Genomic DNA, 21647 nt, shown 5'->3' on the forward strand with positions numbered 1-21647 from the left:
CCGATCCACACCGCTATCTTCCTGTTTGCTAACGTTAGGCGTAACCTATTTCGCTTCATCGCTCTTTTCGCGGTTCTTAACTTTTTTTCTAGCTTCTTCCGTAACCTTCGAGGTTCCGCCCCATATGTTCGCACCGGTAGAATGCAATGGTTGTACAGCTTTCTTTTCAACAAGGGCAAGCTCCGAGTCCGGATTTGGTAATGTATGCTGTATGCACTCCAACCCATTCTTATTCTGTAAATTTTCATCTCATGATCATGAACCCTTGAGGGTCACTGACCTAGATAAACGCAATCGTGCCCACTCTAAAGTCTGACTCAAGATCATAAATTCTTATTCTCTTAGCAGGCTTTTTAACACCACCTGTGCTTTCTCCATAACAATCTTCAACCCTACTCTTACACGTTCTCGGATAAGGTCCTCAAATATTTGTTGTTGCAATTCATCCCCATTATTGCTGAACAGAACAGTGTCATTTGCAAAGCGAAGGTTGCTAAGATATTTGCGGTTATTCTCAATCCTAGGCTTTCCAAGTCTAACTGCGTGAGTACTCCGTCAAACCATGCAATGACTAACATTGGGGAGATTGTTTTTCCTTACGTGCCCCTTTTCCGATAGCAAATTTTCTGCTTCTCTTTGTAGGAGAAACAAGGTAGTTGGGTAATCTTTGTAGATATTTGACAAGATATTCAGGCAAGCATCCTGTACTCATTGGTTACGCAATGCCTCCATGAGTGGCAGTATATCCACTGAATGAAATGCATTTTTAGAATATATGAAATCCATTACAGAGGTTGATCGTACCCCCCATGTTGATCATTTACCTGACTGATGACATGAATGTTACCAACTGTAGAATATCGCTTCCTGAAGCCCGCCTGTTCTGTTGGTTGATTGAAGTTAAGTGTTGCCCTAATTCTGTTGGGCATTATCTTGGTGAATATTTAATAAAATACTGAAAGCAAGCTAATTAGCCTATAATGCTCTAATTCTTTAACGTCTCCCTTCTTATGGGTATGTATTATGCTTGCAGTCTTCCAGCTCCATGGCACACTTACAGTCGTGAGACATTTCGTATAAAGGGCGGCAAGTTTTTAAAGCTTGATATCTCCTCCATAATTTATAATTTTTCACTGTTATTCCATCTTCTGCTGCCACTTTTCACCGGGACACGTCTTGCAAGGCCATTATAACTTCATCGCTTGGTATTCAAGGAGCCTCTGTATCATATTCATTACTACTGCGTATGAAGATAGTGTGGCTGCTCTGGGTACTTTACAGATCAGTATAGAATTGTTCTGTTGCTTTTAGTATAATATACAAGTCAATGCGGACGTTACTCTGCTTATCGTTCACTGCATACATATTCTCTTGTCCTACGCCATGTTTTCTTCTCACTGATTTCATACCACGGCCATCTCTTGCTGCATCCGCAATCTTTATGGATAATTTTTCTTCTTGCTTATCAGTTCTTGCAGTTGAGCAAATTCTATCTGACCTCTTGAGTTAGACACGTTCATGCTTTGTCGTTCCTTCGTGAGGCCCTTCGTTATTTGAGAAAACGTGCCTACTAGTTGCCTTGGGGTCATACCTCCGACTTCAATTGCTGCTTCTAAAATCAGCCTAGATATCGTTTCAGCATTTACCCTTACCTTTATCTTCCTGTTCTAAATGTGCATATTTGCTTGCAAGTACCAGCGTGAATTTGTCTGCTTTTACTCTTACTCCGCCTAAGTTGAACTGTTCTTTCTTGATTAATAATGTTATTTCTCTCTTCGAATTAAGAGCTATCCTAGACCTCACTAACATATCATTGCTGTCCTTTAACCTACCTGACACTTTTACATCCTGCACTATGTTAGGATCAGCGTAGTGCATAGATTGCGAAATATATTTCATTTCCTGTTTCTTTATATGGACTTTTACGCAGATATCCATCGTTTCGGATGAAGGCGTTTATTAATCTGTGTGTATTGCTTCCCGCGGATTCTAACCTCAGCAAAAATTGTTTAACTGCGCGAACAAACGGACCACAGAGGCAGCATGGGACAGGACGGGCGCATTCTAACATCTCGCCTCTAGTGTTCCTAGAATCGACGCCGTAGTTGCTAGTTGCCTGCTCCCAAACCTGCCTTTTCCCCACTTTCGCATTAAAGCCACTAATGACTACAGGAATGCACTATGGACTCTCCTCAATAGCTTCTACCAATATTTCCGTCACCTGTTGTTATATTGTTTCCTGTAGTTTCATTTGTACAGGAATCTTCCGAATAGTGTCATAAATTTGTGTGCAATTATATTTCCTCTTTTTTGTGGTATTAGCCTGACCAAATAACGATCCATATGAAACATAAAGCAAGACCTAGTTGCCGCATTCGAAAAGGCTTAACTTTACAGACCAGACCATCTTAAGTTTTTTTAACCGAAGTTTCATAATCTGCACGATACATAAAATTATTAAATGGGACCTCGACGGAAACATGCTACAAATAACGCTCAGCTTTCGTGGTCTTTCATTTCGATATAAGGTTTGCTTAGTATGGCGAAGTTTATTGAGATAAACCACCCTCATTTTCGTTCCGACCAAAACGTTCACGATTTCAAGTTTGCTCTTGTTTATTGATAACCACTTTGTCATAGGGTCGTAAACGTTCATTATATGTTAACTTGCACGCAATTTTCTTATTTGTGCAAATTTTAGGTGCATTTTCCGTCAGGGCGATATGCCATGGTGATCTTTCATCGTTGTTATCGGTGTTAAATAAGACACCGGCAACGCCACCATCAAAGGCACGTTCAGCCTTCGAACCTACCGGTCACCAATTCAGTCAATATTCTTGAGGTTGATTGATAATTTATTCATTCGTGTGAATAACCTTCCTCAAGCGAATGTAAGTCTTTGAGAGACAATATATTGGACAGCTCCCGAGTCACTTTGACCACCTGAGGTTACATAAAGTGACTAAAATATACTTGCGTCTGCATTTATTCTGTAAAAATTACAAAAGACTGCTGAATAACATTCTGTCTTTTCTTCATTTGTTCTGTCGACTTTTATTTTAGCGCTGACTGTTATCCAGTTAAAGAAAACTGGAAGAATTTTGAAAATATATTTACTGAGCATTTTTATTCGTTTTCGCTTTTGTATTTTTACCCGAAAATGCTGAAAATTATTATAGGCAACTAGAATCATTAGAAAAAAGAAAACAGGAAATCCGAACAACATAAAAAAAGAACCGAGCTTTTCCTATGGCAAACGGTACCTTTGTTTTTCTGCAATATTTATTTGTGGCTCTCTTTTTATGATGTCATAATCACTCTTTGTTAAATTATTTTTAATAATTGGTAACTAGAGCAAGGGTCAGTCGCATAATACTCTCATAATTGTGACGCTTAAACAGATTTTTTTGTTTGTTTCACGCCTTATCACTGGAGCTGTAACACAGATAAATTATATTTTAGGCGAAATCGGTATTACATTTCCCTCTCACTCTACATCACCAATAAATTGAGAGATGTACGGTTTCTCGCTCACGCTCCCTTGAGTTTTTTGCTATCGGATGCTGTGGCTCTGTGGCTCTGATGCTCTCCCACTCTGCAGAGGCCTTTCCTTCTATTACAGTACTCAGCGACTGCATCTCATAGGCGGCGGAGGGTGACTGAACTTGTTTGCCTAGGAAGAGCGCACGTTAAACAACCGCACCACAGTCTCTCACAGCCTCGTGGTGACTTTCGGACTTAAAACCGCGCCAGTGGCGCCAGTGATTCATGCCTTCCGGACCTTCACGAGGGGGTTGCCTGTGATCGCGCATTGATTTTGAAGTTCGCGTGATATGCGTTTTCCTTTCCATTCCTCTCTTTGTGTTTAGCTTTTATCGCCAACGGTCCTCGCACAAAGACCTAGCATTCCTTCGTGTCTTGAACACGTCAGCCGAGGAGCTGTCATTTCAGCTGAACTGTTAAACTTGAACTCTTTCCATCTTTTTCGTAAAGTGCCGTAGTCAATTTTTTATTAGGCTGCACTTTAATCGAAGAAAGATGCTGCTATAAACTAACTGCATGACGGCTACTATGCCTTACGTACGTACGTCAAAAGTCACGCGGACCAACTCTGCATATCGACTACCGTTATCATATTTCATCAGCTGCTACTCTATCAAAGTGAAGCAATGAGGGTGCACCTAATCCTTTATATACGACGTGCAAGTGAGCAAAGCTTATGAAACCAGATACGACTAGGCTGATTCTCGGTCATTCGTTGATGGGAGCCGTGAGTGCCACATATATTGCGTTCAGTATGCACTCTATGATGTACCTAATTTGACAGGGGCTGCCTGGTTTTTCTATCATGAAAGGCTCCCCCATCGATCATTGCCGCCACATGGCACACTGAGTTTTGGAACCACATCAGGTGGAGGCATTAGCATACATACGAGAAGTTCTGCCATCCCTCCTCACTCGGAAATACGGCTAGAAGCTGTGGCACCTTGGACCGCATAGGCACCTAACCGGCACGCCGTCGCATATAGCAGAATGCCGTCATCACCATAATGCCCAGGCGTTTAAATAATCAACAGCTCAGCTGCAGCGAGAGGTAATAATGAAAAATAGGCCCCAATGCAGATAGCCAATTCGTAGACGTTTCAACTGCTTCAATAGAAGCAAATGGGCGTGACGTTCCCGTCTCGCCGTGAGTTGACACCATACAGCCTGTCATTGACATCTCTTGTTGATGCTTTCCGTTGACGCTATACAAACGTAAAATCGGACTGCTCACGTAGTCTGGAGTGGATGAAATACTTCACAGAATCAACGCGCCTCATGGAGTGCTTCTCATTAGCTTCTTGGATGCTCTAAAGTGGCAAACTTACAAAATCTTGCCATGTTTTAGCATGGACAGCAGCCGGTATATGTCATAGTAAAGCTGCACGGGATAGCATGCTGACGGCGGTGGGATTAATACCGCTTTCACTTCCTGACGTGCTACTGGCATGAGACGACCGAGCGTGATGCTTTTCAAATCACAACTAGACATCTTTGCCGTAATTTTGTTTATCACCTTTAGAAAAAAAAGGTAGTTGTTTTGGCCATAATACAAGCTTCCCGCCCCTATTTGGTTTGTAGCTCTCCATGTAACCCTTGTAAGGGACGTACGCAAGTACTATAGCAAGGGCAGTTTCCTAAGTAAATATCGAAAATATCTTACTGCTGTATTTTGCGTCTTTCCACATGCGAGAAAAAGCGCTGACACTATAATACACGGGCCGCAACGCCCTTTCTTTCTGGAATTGTTCATGTTATTCTTTGCTACATGTTATATATGGTGTTGTATGCATGTTATAGAAATCTCGTACGCCTTCGTTTACGCATTCCACAATTCTTTGTCTCTTGAACATCAACAAACGTGAATGTACAGTTCTCCATTGCTACATATGAAGGGATATAAGGATGTCACGTTAACGGTAATTCCGTTACTTCTAACTGGCCTTGACTTTAAAGCTATGCAATTTTTATGGCTGACAAATAATTGCTACATGTCAAATCATGCTTCTGGCATGGAAAACAGCAGACTGAATTCACGCGCCAAAACAACGATTTGATTATGAGGCACAGCGTAGTGGGGGACTCCGGAATAATTTTGACTACCAGGGGATCTTTAACGTAGCCCTAATGCACCAGACACGGGCATTTTTGCACTTCGCCCCATCGAAATGCAGTATGAGCCGGTAAAAAGTTATATGAGAAGCAAACATTGGGAATTACTTTAAAAAAAAGGAAAGTCGCAGCTTCACCCGAAAGGTGAAGTGTCCATTGAGATAGCAAAGTATCAGACAGCTATACGAAGCATGGAGAGTAGATTTATCGGCTCTATAGACTTGTAAACATTCGTTTACTGACTGAATTAACAAGCATGGTGTCACCTGCGCACAAGCAAATGAATACATCTCACTGGATGACCGCTGAAACTCCATGTCAAAGTGCTGTAGTAAGTAAGTGCGGAAGCAGCCGCATGCGAGTCAATCTTCGTGTTGCTCTTGCTTCAACGCAAACTTAGGTGGCGAAAACACAGCGCACACGAAGCTATCAGAACTCGGCGCACTTTCCACATCGCAGATCGCTTTTTAGATAGGGCCTACGCGGCTGTGCCATAAGCAGCCGGTGTCAGAGTAAACCCCCCCCCCCCCTCCCTTCCCTCCACCCGCTGCCTTGCACGCGACGGAAGACGGCGTGCTTCCTCGCCGAATTCCTGCCTAGCGCGCGCGCCATATTGGGCCGCCATTGTCGCGCCAAGGTCGCAAGCTTTCCTCGCACATACAGCATACGCCGCGCCGCGACAATTTTACCAACCTCGGACTTTATACGGAGCATCACGCCAACGCAGACGGTGACAGCAGGAATGCGCCTGGAGTGTCCATATAATTGCTATCGCAATAAAACTAACATGAAAACGCCTAAATAAGTTGTGCATTCGAGTGAGGTATAGGCAGAATAAATGTTATCCTATAAGCATTAATAATTATGTTTCAAAGTAAAAACTTGGGACTGCTATATACCGCATCGCATTGCTTACTGATCTTTAAAATTTGATGCAAAGCAGCCAGCACCCGCCATCACCGCATGAAAATTGTTTTGAAAGTTCCCTGAACAGGCATCGCTGTAAAACTATGACGTTTATCTGCGGGATCATCCTTGTTTTCATAAAGCTAACAAACAAAAAAACTACGGTAGCCTGTCATTGGAGAGCACCAGGGAATGGTAGCACGCTTTGTGCTATATTTCCACGTATCGCAAATGAAAAAAGCCGCCGGCGCCATATCCTAGTGTCAGCATTTCCAGATTTATTTGTGTCAATAAAATAATGCTCTAGCTGCACATACTGATCGCAGGGGCTTACGAGAAAGAAATGCCAGAGCTCCGTAAGGAACGTAACAGACGACGAAAGCGAGAGCCCTTGTTGACAATAAAGATGTACGCCTTGAAACGCGTCCATTGTTCCCGCATGAGGCTGATTTAATTCATCTTTGACCTTCAATTAGCGAACTTCTCTGAGGGCATTTTCTCTCTGTGTTTTCATCGCTTTAGGCTTCTGCCACCTCTTCCGCTCAGTCAAGTGTGCCAAATGCAACCGCGCGCGAGCATCGTTATCACCTCGTTTGTTTATCCTTCCGCTCTGTGTTTTCGCTTTCTGTGACCTTCTGTCTTCCCATCTGTACTTGCTCGTTTTGCTCGTTTCTCTCCCGCTTTCTGTCACTAAATCTGAATACCTCACACGCTGGTCCTCTCAGAATTTCTAGCTCAACGTAGGAGCTACTGTCTCGCATTGCTCTTTCAATGCGGAGTGAGATGCCTAGGAGGCCGATATTGTTCCAAGTGATCAATGGTTTATCTCTTTTTTTTTAAGCAGGGTGTAGTTTGGGAACCGTCATGTAAGCTTGTTTTCTATGCTTACAGAGATTGCACGCAAACAAGCTAAAATGAAGGAGTTTTCTTTGACGCGAGCACATAAATCAAGACGATGAGAAAATAAGGACACATGCCTGCAAAGACAAGCGCACATGTCTATTTCCATCAGGCTAGAAACATATCCGGCTTTCGTCGACGGCGAACCTCAATTCCGCTTCTTCAGCGTGCTCTTGCTGCTGATGCCCTGTGGTCCCTGAGTATCCGTGGTTTCTTTTGGAGAGTGGCTCACTTATTTGATCGTGTTGTTTTTTCGGTCTTGACAGAAACGTAGTGCCGCCTTCTTGAGCATAGATTCTTTTTGTTTTTCAGTGCTAACAGGCGGCTGTCAGCCTCCATGCTTCTAAAAAAATTGGAAATTCGGGGATACGCGAGCATTTCAGCGTTTGCAACGATGACTTGCTCTAACACCAAGTGGCCTTACAGACGTACGGTAGCATACATAAAAGAACAACAAGTAAAACTACGCACGTGAGATACCATGTAATTCAACACAAAAACAAGAATAGAGAGAGCAGGTGATAAAGGAAAGGTAGGGAGGTTAACCAGGACTGAGCCCGGTTGGCTACCCTACACTGGGGAAAGGGAAAAGGGGACCGAAAGATTAAAAGAAGAGAAAGTCCACTGGGGATATCGTTCGGTCACTCAGTCCGGGTCACAGACGCTGACTCAGTCCAGTAGCCTTCAAATATCGCAGCAGAGCTTTTGTGGCCTTTTGTAGCTGCGATATGCGAGGCCATGGTCCCAAGATCTTCTTCAAGGTGAACGGTGTTCTGTCTAACTGATTGAGAGCTGTGCAGAGGTCATGTCTTTCGTTTTGAAAAGATGGGCAGTAGCACAGTAGATGTTCTATAGTTTCCTCGGCACCGCAGGCATTACAGTCGGCGCATTCAGTCATTCCAATCAAAAACGTATACGCATTGGTGAATGCGACGCCCAAGCGTAAGCGGCACAGCATTGTTGCCTCATTTCGCTGAAGTCCTGGTAACAGCCGCAGTTGCATAGAGGGGTCGAGGGAATGCAAACGTTCTTTGTGTGAATTCAGGTGTGTGCCACTTCTCTAATGTCATACGGTGTGCTACCTTGCTTAGGTGTTGGGCTGCGTCGGTCCGCGATAAAGGTACAGAAACAAGGGTTGCTCCTTCGTGGGCTTTCCTAGCAGCTTCGTCAGCGAGGTCGTTGCCGGAGATACCGCAATGGCCGGGCAGCCACTGAAACACGACGTCGTGTCCTTTAGCTATCATACAATGGTGCATTTCTCGTATCTCCGACACTAGTTGTTCACACGACCCGCGACGAAGAGATGACAGAAGACATTGTAAGGCCGCCTTCGAATCGCAGAATATTGCCCACCGATTAGCGGGTTGGTTGTTAATGTAATCAACGGCACCTCGGAGGGCAACAAGCTCCGATCCGGTCGATGTTGTCATGTGAGAAATCTTGTATTGGATGCTAATTGATCGTGATGGTATAACCACTGCGCCGGTGGAGCTGGTCTGAGTGGAAGAGCCATCCGTATATATGTGGACTCGGTCAAAGTAGAAAGTGTTCAAACAATCCAGAGCTGCTTGCTTCAGGGCCAAGGTAGGCAGGTCGGTCTTCTTTCTTATTCCTGGTACCGTGAGACGCACTTGAGGTTGTTCTAAACACCACAAAGCTGAGGTTGAACGTGCTGGGGGTGTGAAGCCCGATGGTAGACAGGCACGATGGATGCTGACCTCGTTGGAGAAGGACGCCTGCGGTCGTCGTTCTGGCAGGCAGGCAAGAGAGCCAGATTGTATGCGTGAAACATGACGGACGTGGGCCCTAAGCGTGTCGATGCTAATGTAAGTCGTGATCGGATGGTCTCGAGCCATTATAATGGTTCCTGCTGTTGAGGCGCTCCGCGGAAGTCCTAGGCAAACACGTAGTGCCTGTGCTTGCACGCTCTGTAGTTCTCGAAGATTTGACTTGCATGTTTTAGCAAGCACGGGAGAACTGTAACGTAGCAATCCGATAAAAAGTGCTCGATATAACTGTAGCATGGAGCCCACTGACGATCCCCATGTTTTCCCGGCGATAAACTTGAAGACATGAACAATGGATGTGAGCTTCTTCTTCAAATGGGCAACGTGAGGGCTCCAAGAGAGGTCCCGGTCCACAATGACACCCAAAAACCGATGATTTCTCTTGTAGGAGATAGGCTGGCCATTAATGCATACTGGATAACGAGACATTGGTTTTCGTGTAAAAGCGACTAACGCACATTTTTCTGTTGAGATGGTAAGGCCTTGTGTGTGAAGATAGTGAGATGCCTGCGTTGCTGCTTTCTGCAGCCTTGCGCGAACCTGCAGACGAGTGACCGCTGATGACCAGATGCAGATGTCGTCGGCGTAGATGGAGACACTCACTGTTTCCGGTAGGGATTCGGCCAGCCCAAGAAGCGCGAGGTTGAAAAGAATAGGGCTTAGAACCCCACGTTGGGGAACTCCTCGGCATATGTAGTGGTCGGTAGTTGGACCATCTTCCGTACGTACGAACAAGGACCTTTGTGTCAAGTAGTTTCTGATCCATCGATATACTCGCCCTCCTAGTTCAATTGTCAAAAGTGCGTCTAGAATGGGTTGATGGGAAACGTTGTCGTAAGCGCCTTTCACGTCCAGAAAGAGCGCTACTGATAATCGTTTCCATGATTTTTGCTGTTCTACAGAGGACACTAAATCGATGACACTGTCAATCGATGAACGGCCTCGTCGAAATCCCGCCATAGAATCAGGGTAAATCTTGTGGTGTTCTAGGTACCATTCGAGACGCATGAGGATCATGCGTTCCATGAGTTTCCCGACGCAGCTAGCAAGTGCTATAGGCCAATACGATGCCAGTTCGAGCGGCGACTTTCCTGCTTTCAGTAGCGGTACCAGGCGGCTGCGTTTCCACTCCTGTGGGACGACACCATCTTGCCATGAACTATTAAAAATGCTGAGGAGTTCTCTTCGTGCTTCTCGGCCTAGGTGGCGCAAAGCAGTATATGTTATGCCATCGGGCCCTGGTGAAGACGAAGACCTACAGAGCGCCAGTGCAGCTTCTAACTCTTCCATAGAGAAGGGAGCCTCCATACTGGTATCTCGTGGACCGGGGGTGTCGCTTAAAGCCATCGCAGGGACTAAAACTGTGCCGCCGGTGATTTGCGCGCAAAATTCCTCTGCAACGTCTATCTCACGGCGGTTTTGATAGAGAGCAAGGGCGTTAAAAGGGTGTCGTTTCTGGGGTCTTGAGCAAAGACCCCGTAAGGTACGCCACACACGGGACAATGGCTTGCGGGGGTCTAGTGACTCGCAAAAGCATTTCCATCTTTGATCCGCTAGCGTATCCATTCGGCGTCTTATCTTTTTTTGCATTTGCCGAGCTTCTCTGAGGTCAAGAATTGACTTTGTGCGCCTGTACCTCCTTTCAGCACGGCGACGTATTGTACGAAGCCTTTCCAATTCAATGTCATTCTCTGAACGCTTTTTCGAATGTGTGAAGCAACGTATGCAATCTTGCATTGCGTCTGCAATTATATCTTCTAATCTGCATGCGATATGTTTCTTGCAGATGTCTTCTACTCGATCTTGAAAGATTGACCAATCGATTTGGCGAGATACATCCGGTAATGCGGCGTCTAGACCATTGATTCTCACATATGTCGGAATGTGGTCACTTCCATGGGTTTCAATATCAGTGAACCACTGCACGCTCGAAGTCAGGCAACGTGACACCAAAGTCAAGTCAAGCCAGCTACTGTACGTTGTTCCTCGCAGAAATGTCGGACTTCCGTCATTTAGAAGACACAGGTTGTCATCATCATCATCAGCCTGGATACGCCCACTGCAGGGCAAAGGCCTCTCCCATATTTCTCCTACAACCCCGGTCATGTACTAATTGTGGCCATGCCGTCCCTGCAAACTTCTTAATCTCATCCGCCCACCTAACTTTCTGCCGTCCCCTGCTACGCTTCCCTTCCCTTGGAATCCAGTCCGTAACCCTTAATGACCATCGGTTATCTTCCCTCCTCATTACATGTCCTGCCCATGCCCATTTCTTTTTCTTGATTTCAACTAAGATGTCATTAACTCGCGTTTGTTCCCTCACCCAATCTGCTCTTTTCTTATCCCTTAACGTTACACCTATGATTCTTCTTTCCATAGCTCGTTGCGTCGTCCTCAATTTGAGTAGAACCCTTTTCGTAAGCCTCCAGGTTTCTGCCCCATATGTGAGTACTGGTAAGACAGCTATTATACACTTTTCTCTTGAGGGATAATGGCAACCTGCTGTTCATGATCTGAGAATGCCTGCCAAACGCACCCCAGCCCATTCTTATTCTTCTGATTATTTCTGTCTCATGATCCGGATCCGCAGTCACTACCTGCCCTAAGTAGATGTATTCCCTTACGACTTCCAGTGCCTCGCTGCCTATTGTAAACTGCTGTTCTCTTCCGAGACTGTTAAACATTACTTTAGTTTTCTGCAGATTAATTTTTAGACCCACTCTTCTGCTTTGCCTCTCCAGGTCAGTGAGCATGCATTGCAGTTGGTCCCCTGAGTTACTAAGCAAGGCAATATCATCAGCGAATCGCAAGTTACTAAGGTATTCTCCATTAACTTTTATCCCCATTTCTTCCCAATCCAGGTCTCTGAATATCTCCTGTAAACACGCTGTGAATAGCATTGGAGAGATCGTATCTCCCTGCCTGACGCCTTTCTTTATTGGGATTTTGTTGCTTTCTTTATGGAGGACTATGGTGGCTGTGGAGCCGCTATAGATATTTTTCAGTATTTTTACATATGGCTCGTCTACACGCTGATTCCGTAATGCCTCCATGACTGCTGAGGTTTCGACAGAATCAAACGCTTTCTCGTAATCAATGAAAGCTATATATAAGGGTTGGTTGTATTCCGCACATTTCTCTATCACCTGATTGATAGTGTGAATATGATCTATTGTTGAGTAGCCTTTACGGAATCCTGCCTGGTCCTTTGCTTGACAGAATCCCGGTGACCAGAACCGGTAACGCACTCCCTCACCAGAGCAGGATTGGCCACCCTGGTGCAGTACTTGGCCACAACCTCCTATATGAACAACACAATCAAACACAGGTTGTGGCCTGATGCAAAGGATATTAGTGACCTGCCCCTCGAATTGATCCTGGAGCTTCCCCATATATGGTGGTGAGCGTTGAAGTCCTCAGTTATTATCCAAGGACCGGGAGTAGTAGCCATAATATCTTCTAGTCTTTTGCTGTCAAACTGACTTGTTGGGGATAGGTAGACGCCAATAATAGTAAAAGACAGTTTCTTCTTTTTCACACTAACACAGACGTATTGGTTGCCGTCGTGTGGCGCTACGGGTTGCGAAAAATACGTTAGGTCCTTGCGTATGTAAACCAGAACCTTACTACTACGGACACACGTTGTTGAAACAAAAGGTTCATATCCTGATAGTCTTATGGAAGCTGATAAGTTCGGTTCACAGATCACCAGTATAGGAAAGTGGTAGTCAAACACGAACTGTCGAAAATCCGAAATACGTGACCTTAGGCCTCTCGCATTCCATTGGAATATGGAGGCACTTTTGACATCATCCCGGAACGATCGCTGTTGCTGTCAATGAGCCATGGTTCTGCTGTAGAAGTTCTCAAGCACTGGACTTCTGAAGGCTCGCTAGCACCGGATTGATGGCATCCAGCACTTGCAACGCACTTCGAGCTGTTGGTGTCTGTATCTTGTCCAGAAGAACACGAATAGCACTCACCAGAGAGCTGATCATGACAACAATTTGTTGATCTTGGTCCGTCAGTTTATCAGGAACAGTCGAAGTGTCCCTTGCCGTAGAAGTTTGATTTCGCTCAGTAGCAGCATGTAGCCTCGGGAGTGCAGGCCACGCGTCAGCAGCAGGGCTGGTGGTTGCATCTTTGTCCTTTGATCCGACTGCGTTGGGCCTGGGCGGAAGAGTGGGTGGCAGTGCACGTGGCTGGCGCTCTGCAGAGGCTTTGGAGGTTCGTGATCGACGTCGGCGACGCGATCGTCGCCGCCTAATAGATATAGCTGCTTCTCGGTGAGACGAGTGTTCTGTAACCATTTTCTTCAATATTGCCATTTCCTTGCGAATAAAAGGGCATTCTTTCGAGGAGGCATCGTGAGGGCCGCTGCAGTTTGTGCACTTCAGCACACTGGCTTCGCACGTGTTGGTGGTGTGGGGCCCAGTGCAGCGAGAACAGACGGTAGTGTTCTTGCACACACTACTGACATGCCCAAACTTCATGCACTTCCAGCACTGCAGTGGTTTTGGTATGAAGGGGCGAACTGCGTGTCGGAAATGACCCACTTTTACATGCGAAGGTAGGGAATCGCCTTTAAATATGATTTTGACACACCGCGACGTGCCGAGACGAAACGCGTTTGTGATGATGGTGTTTTCCGTAGCCGGCTTGATTAAGATTGACAGATCGGAGTCGACGATGGTCTCATCAACATCGTAAATTACGCCCCTACTGATTTGTTTGCCCAGCGGAATATGAGGGCGGACTTTCATCCCGTCAAGTTCCGTGACATTGCGCAAGGAATCCAACCCAGCCGCGTGTTCTACGTCAATCGCTAGGACGTTCTTACGGGTATTCACTCTGATGTCTTTGATTTCATTCGGAACCAGTGCCTCTAGATGTGAAGACACGGCTTGCCTGTTGAGGCGTCTCAGGTTGTCTGTAGCGAGAACTGGCGTGAACAGGATGGTGAGCTCCTCGGTATTCCGCGAAGATCTCACGGTGGACTCACTCGAATTCGAGGATGCGCTGAGAAACCTTCGTTTTGCTTTACGGCTCCGCACCAGCTCGAAGGCTTCGTCACTAGAATCTTCACCGCTGACATAGTACTGCATGGTGTCGTCGCTGTCAGTGTCGCTCTCGGTGCCGTTGCGCTTCCTGGAGGCAGCCGCCGTGGGCACTGCCGACTCCGGCGGACGCGCGTGAGACTCCATCTCCATCGCAGGTAAGGAGGAAATAGCAGTTCACTGGCAAAGTCTAAAAAATCCACAAAATAAGTAGAGCTGGAAGACTCGGCGTTCTGCCTGAAAGGCACAATCGGTCTATCGGGTAATAATTCGGTGCGTGCATGTTGCCGCTCAAAAAATACGAAGCGCCAAAGCCTATAAGCGTGCAGCACATTGCACCCGAATGAAGCTGTTCCTGTCATCTCTAATCCTGAACGTTTAGTTTTCCTGCGGCTCGTGCATTTTTCGGATGCATTGCATCGACTTAACAAATACTGAACCACATTGACTTTAACTGTGCCGTTTATATTACACTGAGCCCTATACTGCTGGCGGCACAGCTTCCTCATTTAGGCGCACGTAATGTAAATATTGTGTTCGTGTAATATTTCTAACAATTCACTGTATCCCTTAATTGAAGGAAACTTATTTTTCTTTCCAGGTGATTGCGCGCGTCGCTTCGAGCCATTTAGCACGCCGCGAAACAAGTTCTCTATAGTCATGTACGTATTAGTAAAGCCCAACTTACGCGAGAATGGCAGAAATAAGAAAGGTCATGCAGGGAGCTCATTGCAAGAAATGCACGGTCGTGCCTATTGGGGTACCCTACACGTACCGAAGGGGGAAGAAGGATACGGAAGCAAAGAATAGGGTCAGCGTGCGCACACCCGCAGAATAACATTCACTCATGTATATTCAAAAGCGCCCGTATAGCCCTGTTGCCTTGAAGAAGTGTATTAGTGCTATGGTAGTCTTATGTATACTAGAAATACTAGTTTCTAGTTACTAGCTTTAGTTGTGCATATTAGTTTGAGGAAACAGGCACGTTCATAAGTGGCTGGAAACGATAACGAAGCTTTCGTCTGAGCTAGTTGGCAGAGAGAGATAGAGAGAACACTTATTCTAAATGAACTGGGGTGCCTTCCTCGTAGGGTGGAGGCCTTAGTTCAGGGTCCGCGACTGCTCCAACGTGCATCTACGCAGCTCCTACTACGACTCGGGGTTCACAACACCATCCCAGAACAAGTAGAATGCTGTTTTTTCAGCCGATTTCAACGCCTCCAACGGAAAGGAAGGGGCGCTGCATTCTATTCTGGCTAGGATACCCAACGCTGAGAAAACCAGAACATGGGGACCACACACCTCTCGCGGTTAGCATGCGTAACGAAATTCACGTGGCCCCAATTTCCTGGCATATGCAACCTGACCGTCATAAAGGCCGGAGACCAGCAAGAGCAGATGCGATAGTTGGCAGATGGTTATTGCAGCCTACCATGCTAGATAACAAACAGGGAAGAAAGGTGGCAAGGCGACATATGCGTGTATAACAATTCTAGCTCCAGGAAAACACTTACGCTTCGAGTCTAAGAGCCTCTGTCTACGATGATCGAAAGAGGGAAAGTTCACGGTTATGTTCGAAGACAATAGAATCTCATTACGCCAAACCAAAAATGCTGTTCCTCATATATCTAACTTCAAGAGCGGGCAAATGAAAGTTATGTGGAACACAATAAAAAAGTTTTGCTGCCTACTGCATCGGTATTTGTTTTAAATATAGATAAATCTTGCACAGAAACCTCGCTGCAGTTATATGAGTATGCCTAAGCATTGTGCCGCTTGCTCATCGCCACGCAGTTCGGTGTCATTATCAATCTTATCAAACTTGGTCCCACCAGTACACACTTACCAATCCTTAACCGTCTTTATTAATGTTATCGCAATCAATCCCATCCGGCGGCTACTGCGTATGGCGTGGACGCGCAGGTCCTGTGTTGAAAGCGATCTTCCGTCGCGCGTAAGGCACTGGGTAGAGGACGGAAAGGGGGGGGGGGGTGAGGTGCTCTACTGCGGTAGCTGCTGCGTATGGCACGGCCACGTGGGCCCTATCTTGAAAGCGATCTGCGACGTGCGCTGAATTTTCGCCGCTTAGTTAACGTTGAAGCTAGAGGCAGCACGAAGATTCATTCGCTCACTGTTGCTGCCGCTTTTCCTCACTTCAGCGTTTTGATAGCGATTTTCTACTGTCATCGAGTGAGGTGTGTCCAAGTTTGCTTGTGTGCGCGTGACACGATGCTTGTTAATTTAGTTAGCGAGCGAATATTTACAAGTGTATGCGACTGATAAACTGCTATGCTTACTTCTTATAGCTATCTACCTATTTGCTGTCGCAATTGATGCTTCGCGTTTTGGGCGAAACAGGGACTTTGTTTTTCCTTCTAATTTATTTGTACACATTAATTTCTTTATAGTGATCTGTATCACGTGACGGAGGGACGGGTTTCCTCGTTGGGCAAGCATCTAAATGCTTACGCATTTGGGTTTGCACCGACACCACAGAAGATGATTATCAAAGTAAGTAAATCTCATACGTTTTGTACCCGTACTGTGCTTGTGTCTGTCTTGTTTGCATTCTCGTCTTATTGGAGCTTGCGCTGTTGTTTTTAGCCGCTCTGGCATGGCTGCATTCTACAGCTCGGCCCATTTATGAAAGCGATACTTGTTGCTGCTCGAGTACATCGTCTAAAGCATGTATGGTCGTGTTATACCCGTGTCACACGGGCACCTACGAACTCCTTTGGCATATGGGAGCGCGAGACTTCCTAAGGGAGTTCGACCTCATTGAAGTGCTTGACCTGTCACACGGCCAATAACAAATTTGAAAAACAATAACTGATAACATCACGCGGAAACACTTTGACAACTATATATTTTTTCCATTCTACACGGCTCTTGCCCACGGACACATTTTTCATCAGAACCTAGCTATTTACAGCTGCGCTGTAAAATACAGAATTCAGTGTGCGGTGACCTAGTTAGGTTTCCTTGTACTGTGCCGGTATAAGACATTAGTGACCACACCGAGCACTGAACGACAAGAACAAGGAAAACAAGGTGCCAGGTGACCTAGGGTGACACTGTTGCCCAGCACCAAGCATCACTGCTACTAAATTGTACTTGTACTTTTAGTTATTCCAATAGAATAATTTTAAAAACACGCAACAATAAGTTTAATGCACGCAATCATTAAATTCTCAGTTTTACAACAACAAACACAGGCCCGAAAGCACTTCCTTCAACCGCCGAGGGCGATCGTCCATCTCCCTGTGTCCAGCATGTGGGTGCACTGACCGCTCTATGCATTGTCACAGACATTGGTTGCATTCATGTGCGCTCCTACATTCTCTGGGATCTGATGTAGTCACCGGTGCAACCTGCGACGTAGGCGTAGTCACCGTTAATAACAACTTGCCGATTCTTCCTAAGCTAGAAAATGATGAGGTCGTTGTTGGTGTTACTCGGCTAGGCTGTTCACGCTGCGTGAAGATTGCATTGAAGGGTAAATATCTACCATCGCATGATAAGGAAGGACACTTCAGACCATGCTGTGCAGCCATTCACTCCGAAGCATGTTCAACGCCGCAAATGCATAAAACTGGGACACGTGAACAGTGTCTGCGGAAATCAGGCAGCATGCAGATAAATGCACGCTGCGGAAATCGGCACACTGCAGAGAAATGTGGCGCTACTATAATGAAGTGTTGGAACTGCAACTGATCACATGAAGCTTCATCGAAGAATTTTCCACATACTAGGAAGCAAATGGCCATCTTGAAAGAGATGCTGCGAGATCATTCATCTCATCGAATAGCCGCCGCTAAATTGAGGGTGCGACGTTCCCATCGACGACGTTCTTCAAAGAAGGCCGTTGCTTCTGCGATGTGCTTGCCGCTTTCTACATCAGCACGTCCTCCGCTGCAGTCCAGGCCACGCACTGCCCGAAAGGACCACGAAAGCGAAGACCACTGAGAATACCACATCTGACGAAGCTTGGCCGGCTTTTCTAAACCGACAGCAATCGCCATCAGAAGCACAGCAAACTCTTCATGGACAAGCCCCGCGTCTTCTGTCGGTGATTTGTCCCACCAAGAGAGGCAATAGGCTGTAATGCTGCAATCGCTAATTAATAAAATTCACATGATACTGAATTCGCTGCAAGTACTGGATGCGCTAAATTTCGGGCTTTTTAGCATCGTGTAAGCACCATGGCTAGCCTAACAGTCTACTTCCGCACCGAAGTTAAAGGGCCGTCGATGTTCTATTGGAGTGCCAGAGGTCTCAGGACCCGTATACCAGGGTTTCGCCAATTCTTTTTTTGACAAATTGTTTTCCCATACTGGTGACTTGTGAACCAAATACATCGAATTCATTCAGACTGTCGTATTACGAAACTTTCGTCTCATCCCCGTGCGGTGCGCGCAGCAATGTAATCGTCTACATCGGCACGGAGTTTACGTATGTCACTCACCTGGTAAAGCTTCATGACGAAAATCAATATGTCTGCCTGCCCATCAAAAAGAACACTGTCGTTTACACTTATTGGAGCCTACTTATTCCCAGTGGGCCACTTTGACGGCAAAAGGCTTAGAGAAATAGTGCCGATGACCGATGGTCCCTGGGTTATCGGGTTATCACATGGGACTTCAACGCGCATCAAAAGCTGTGGCGAAGTACTAAAACTGACTCCAGAGGCAGGAGTCTTGCCTCCTTTGCTGCCGACATGATATGTGCTTTGCGAATGATAGCAACTCTACATTTCTGCGGGGCACTACATATATTAGCTACTTGGACTTGACTTTGGTTTCAGGGCGCATCGCCTCCAGCATTTAATGGTTTACGGAAATATAGACACACGGAAGCGACCATATTCCAACATACATAAAGATTAGTGGAGCTGAGCAATCCAACTCTACTACACTGCGTGCAGTTGATTGGTCGAGGTTTAAGGAGCATATGGATAACATATGTGAAGACGGCCTTTCACACAATATAGAAGAAACAATAGTGGAAGCAAGGAAATCATTAATCTGCTCACTTACGTGGTTAGCAAGGCGAACAGACTTCGGCATAAAACTGGAGAGGCTGCTTGCGGCACGCCAACAGGCGGAAAGAAGGTATCGGTGCACGAAGTCCTTTCTAGATCTGAGGGCTTCACGTCGCATAGAAAAGAAAGTCCATCGTCGTATGAATAAATTAGAAGACAAGCGATAGAAATCTTTCTGTCAGTACCCTGATCTCCGAAGATCGCTCTCGTACATATCGAGAACAATTAGGGCTCTTCGTTCATGTCCAGACCAGACCCTTTGTCCATACCCTTTGCTACTCTAGCCCTCTAGCAACACCGCTCGCAGCTTGAAATGGCTGAAGAGCTTTGTGCGTGGGTTATGGCTCTGTGGTCATCACTATAGCAACGCAGCGCTGTTTTTCTTTAAACACGTGTGTCAGAAATGAACGTGCCATTTTCACTCGTAGCACTCGACGCTACGCTTACAACATGCAGGCGTTCTTCGTCACCAGGAATAGATGACATCACCTACGCTGCCCTATGCCACCTTGGAGGTGACGCACGTGGTGAGCTGTTCAAGTAGTACAACGAGTCTTGGCACAACGGCGTCGTGTCCATACGTGTCCAATACCTTTGCAAGGACGGACGCTGCCAGGGAACTTCGTCGACTTGTACGCAAGAAGTCGCAAGCTTCCTGGAGCTGAAGTGCCTTCAACTGCCGATTGTATAAGCTGGAACCCTTGCTACGACTGCAACTGCCATTTCGCCTTTCTCGCGGTGAAACAACCTTAGTGTGCTGATCTCTTACTCAATACTCCTTATCGTATGGGAAGGGTCAAGAGCCCTATGTGCGACTCCTGTAGGTGTGAGGGAATGATCGAACACCTACTGTGTATCTGCCCTCGCTACGACGTAGAACGCCTTTCTCTGTGGAAAACTTAAAACCCACTGGACTAGAGACCATTCTCTGAGACAAAGATACTCGGACCATGGCCGTATCCGCCACTGGCACAAAAATCGATTCCTGCGGTAGCCGAATGCTTGAAGTGCGCCGGTTTTAGATACCGCCTTTAATCTCCCTGTGCATCCTCCCGCGTGCGTGCACTTAATGTTCATTGCCTTCTTCTTTTTCTCTTTCTATTCTCCCTTTATCTTACCCTTAGTATCATCATCGTCATCAGCCTGGCTACGCCCACTGCAGGGCAAAGGCCTCCCCCATGCTTTTACAACTACCCCGGTCGTGTGCCAATTGTGGCCGTGTTGTCCCTGCAAACTTCTGAATCTCATCCACCAACCTAACTTCCTGCCGCCCCCTGCTACGCTTCCCTTCTCTTGAAATCCAGTCCGTAACCGTTAATAACCATCGGTTGTCTTCCCTCCTCATTAGATGCCCTGCCCATGCCCATTTCGTTTTCTTGATTTCAACTAAGATGTCATTAACTCGCGCTATTCCCCTCACCCAATGTGCTCTCTTCTTATCCCCCCCTCCTTAACGTTACACCCATCATTCTTCTTTCCACAGCTCCTTGCGTCGTCGTGAATTTAAGCAGAACCCTTTTTGTAAGCCTCCAGGTTTCTGCCCCGTAGGTGATTAATGGTAAGACACATCTGTTATGCGCTTTTCTCTTGAGGGATAATGACAACCTGCTGTTCATTATCTGAGAATGCCTGCCAAACGCACCCCAGCCCTTTCTTCTGATCATTTCAGTCTCATGATCCGGATCGACGGTCACTATCTGCCCTAAGTAGATATATTCCCTTACCACTTCCAGTGCCTCGCTACCTATCGTAAACGGCGGTTCTCTTCCGAAACTGTTAAACATTACTTTAGTTTTCTGCAGATTAATTTTTAGATCCACCCTTCTGCTTTGCCTGTCCAGACCAGTGAGCATGCATCGCAATTTTCTTTGGATTTTGTTGCTTTCTTTATGGAGCACTACGGTGGCTGTGGAGCCGCTATAGATATATTTCAGTATTTTTACTTACGGCTCGTCTACACCCTGATTCCGTAATGCCTGCATGAATGCTGAGGTTTCGACTGAATGAAACGCTTTCTCGTAATCAATGAAATGTATATAAAGGGTTGGTTATATTTAGCACATAGCCGGGGACCAGACACGGTAACCCTCACCAGAGCAGGATTGGCCACCCTGGTCTAGTAGTACTTGGCGACAACCTCATCTATGAATACAACAATCAAACTCCCAGTACAGGGTAGCAAAAAAAAAAAAAGGCCGGACGCATGTCTTGTTGAGCTCCCTACCTTTTCTCTCCTTTCTTTCTCCCCTCTCTCTCTCCTTTGACGAAAAGCTCCATTAAACTCCCTTCGCGGAAGGGATA

The 21647-nt window shown here is 46.1% G+C and overlaps 1 protein-coding gene across 9 annotated transcripts in view; it reads left to right on the forward strand.

Moving 5' to 3' along the window:
• LOC135905513 (cell adhesion molecule Dscam1-like) overlaps positions 1-21647 on the forward strand; it is a 910071-nt gene that overhangs the window by 165090 nt on the left and 723334 nt on the right. For 8 of the 9 annotated variants that reach the window (XM_070535540.1, XM_070535538.1, XM_070535541.1 and 5 more), the window contains one exon: positions 16714-16816. The gene's annotated coding sequence lies outside the window, so the exon portion shown is untranslated. Of the gene's footprint in view, positions 1-14950; positions 14968-16713; positions 16817-21647 lie in introns of those variants that run through there. The other variant, XM_070535546.1, reaches the window with a different exon arrangement.

This window comes from Dermacentor albipictus, chromosome 3 (genome assembly GCF_038994185.2).
Source record: "Dermacentor albipictus isolate Rhodes 1998 colony chromosome 3, USDA_Dalb.pri_finalv2, whole genome shotgun sequence".
Taxonomy (NCBI): domain Eukaryota; kingdom Metazoa; phylum Arthropoda; class Arachnida; order Ixodida; family Ixodidae; genus Dermacentor; species Dermacentor albipictus.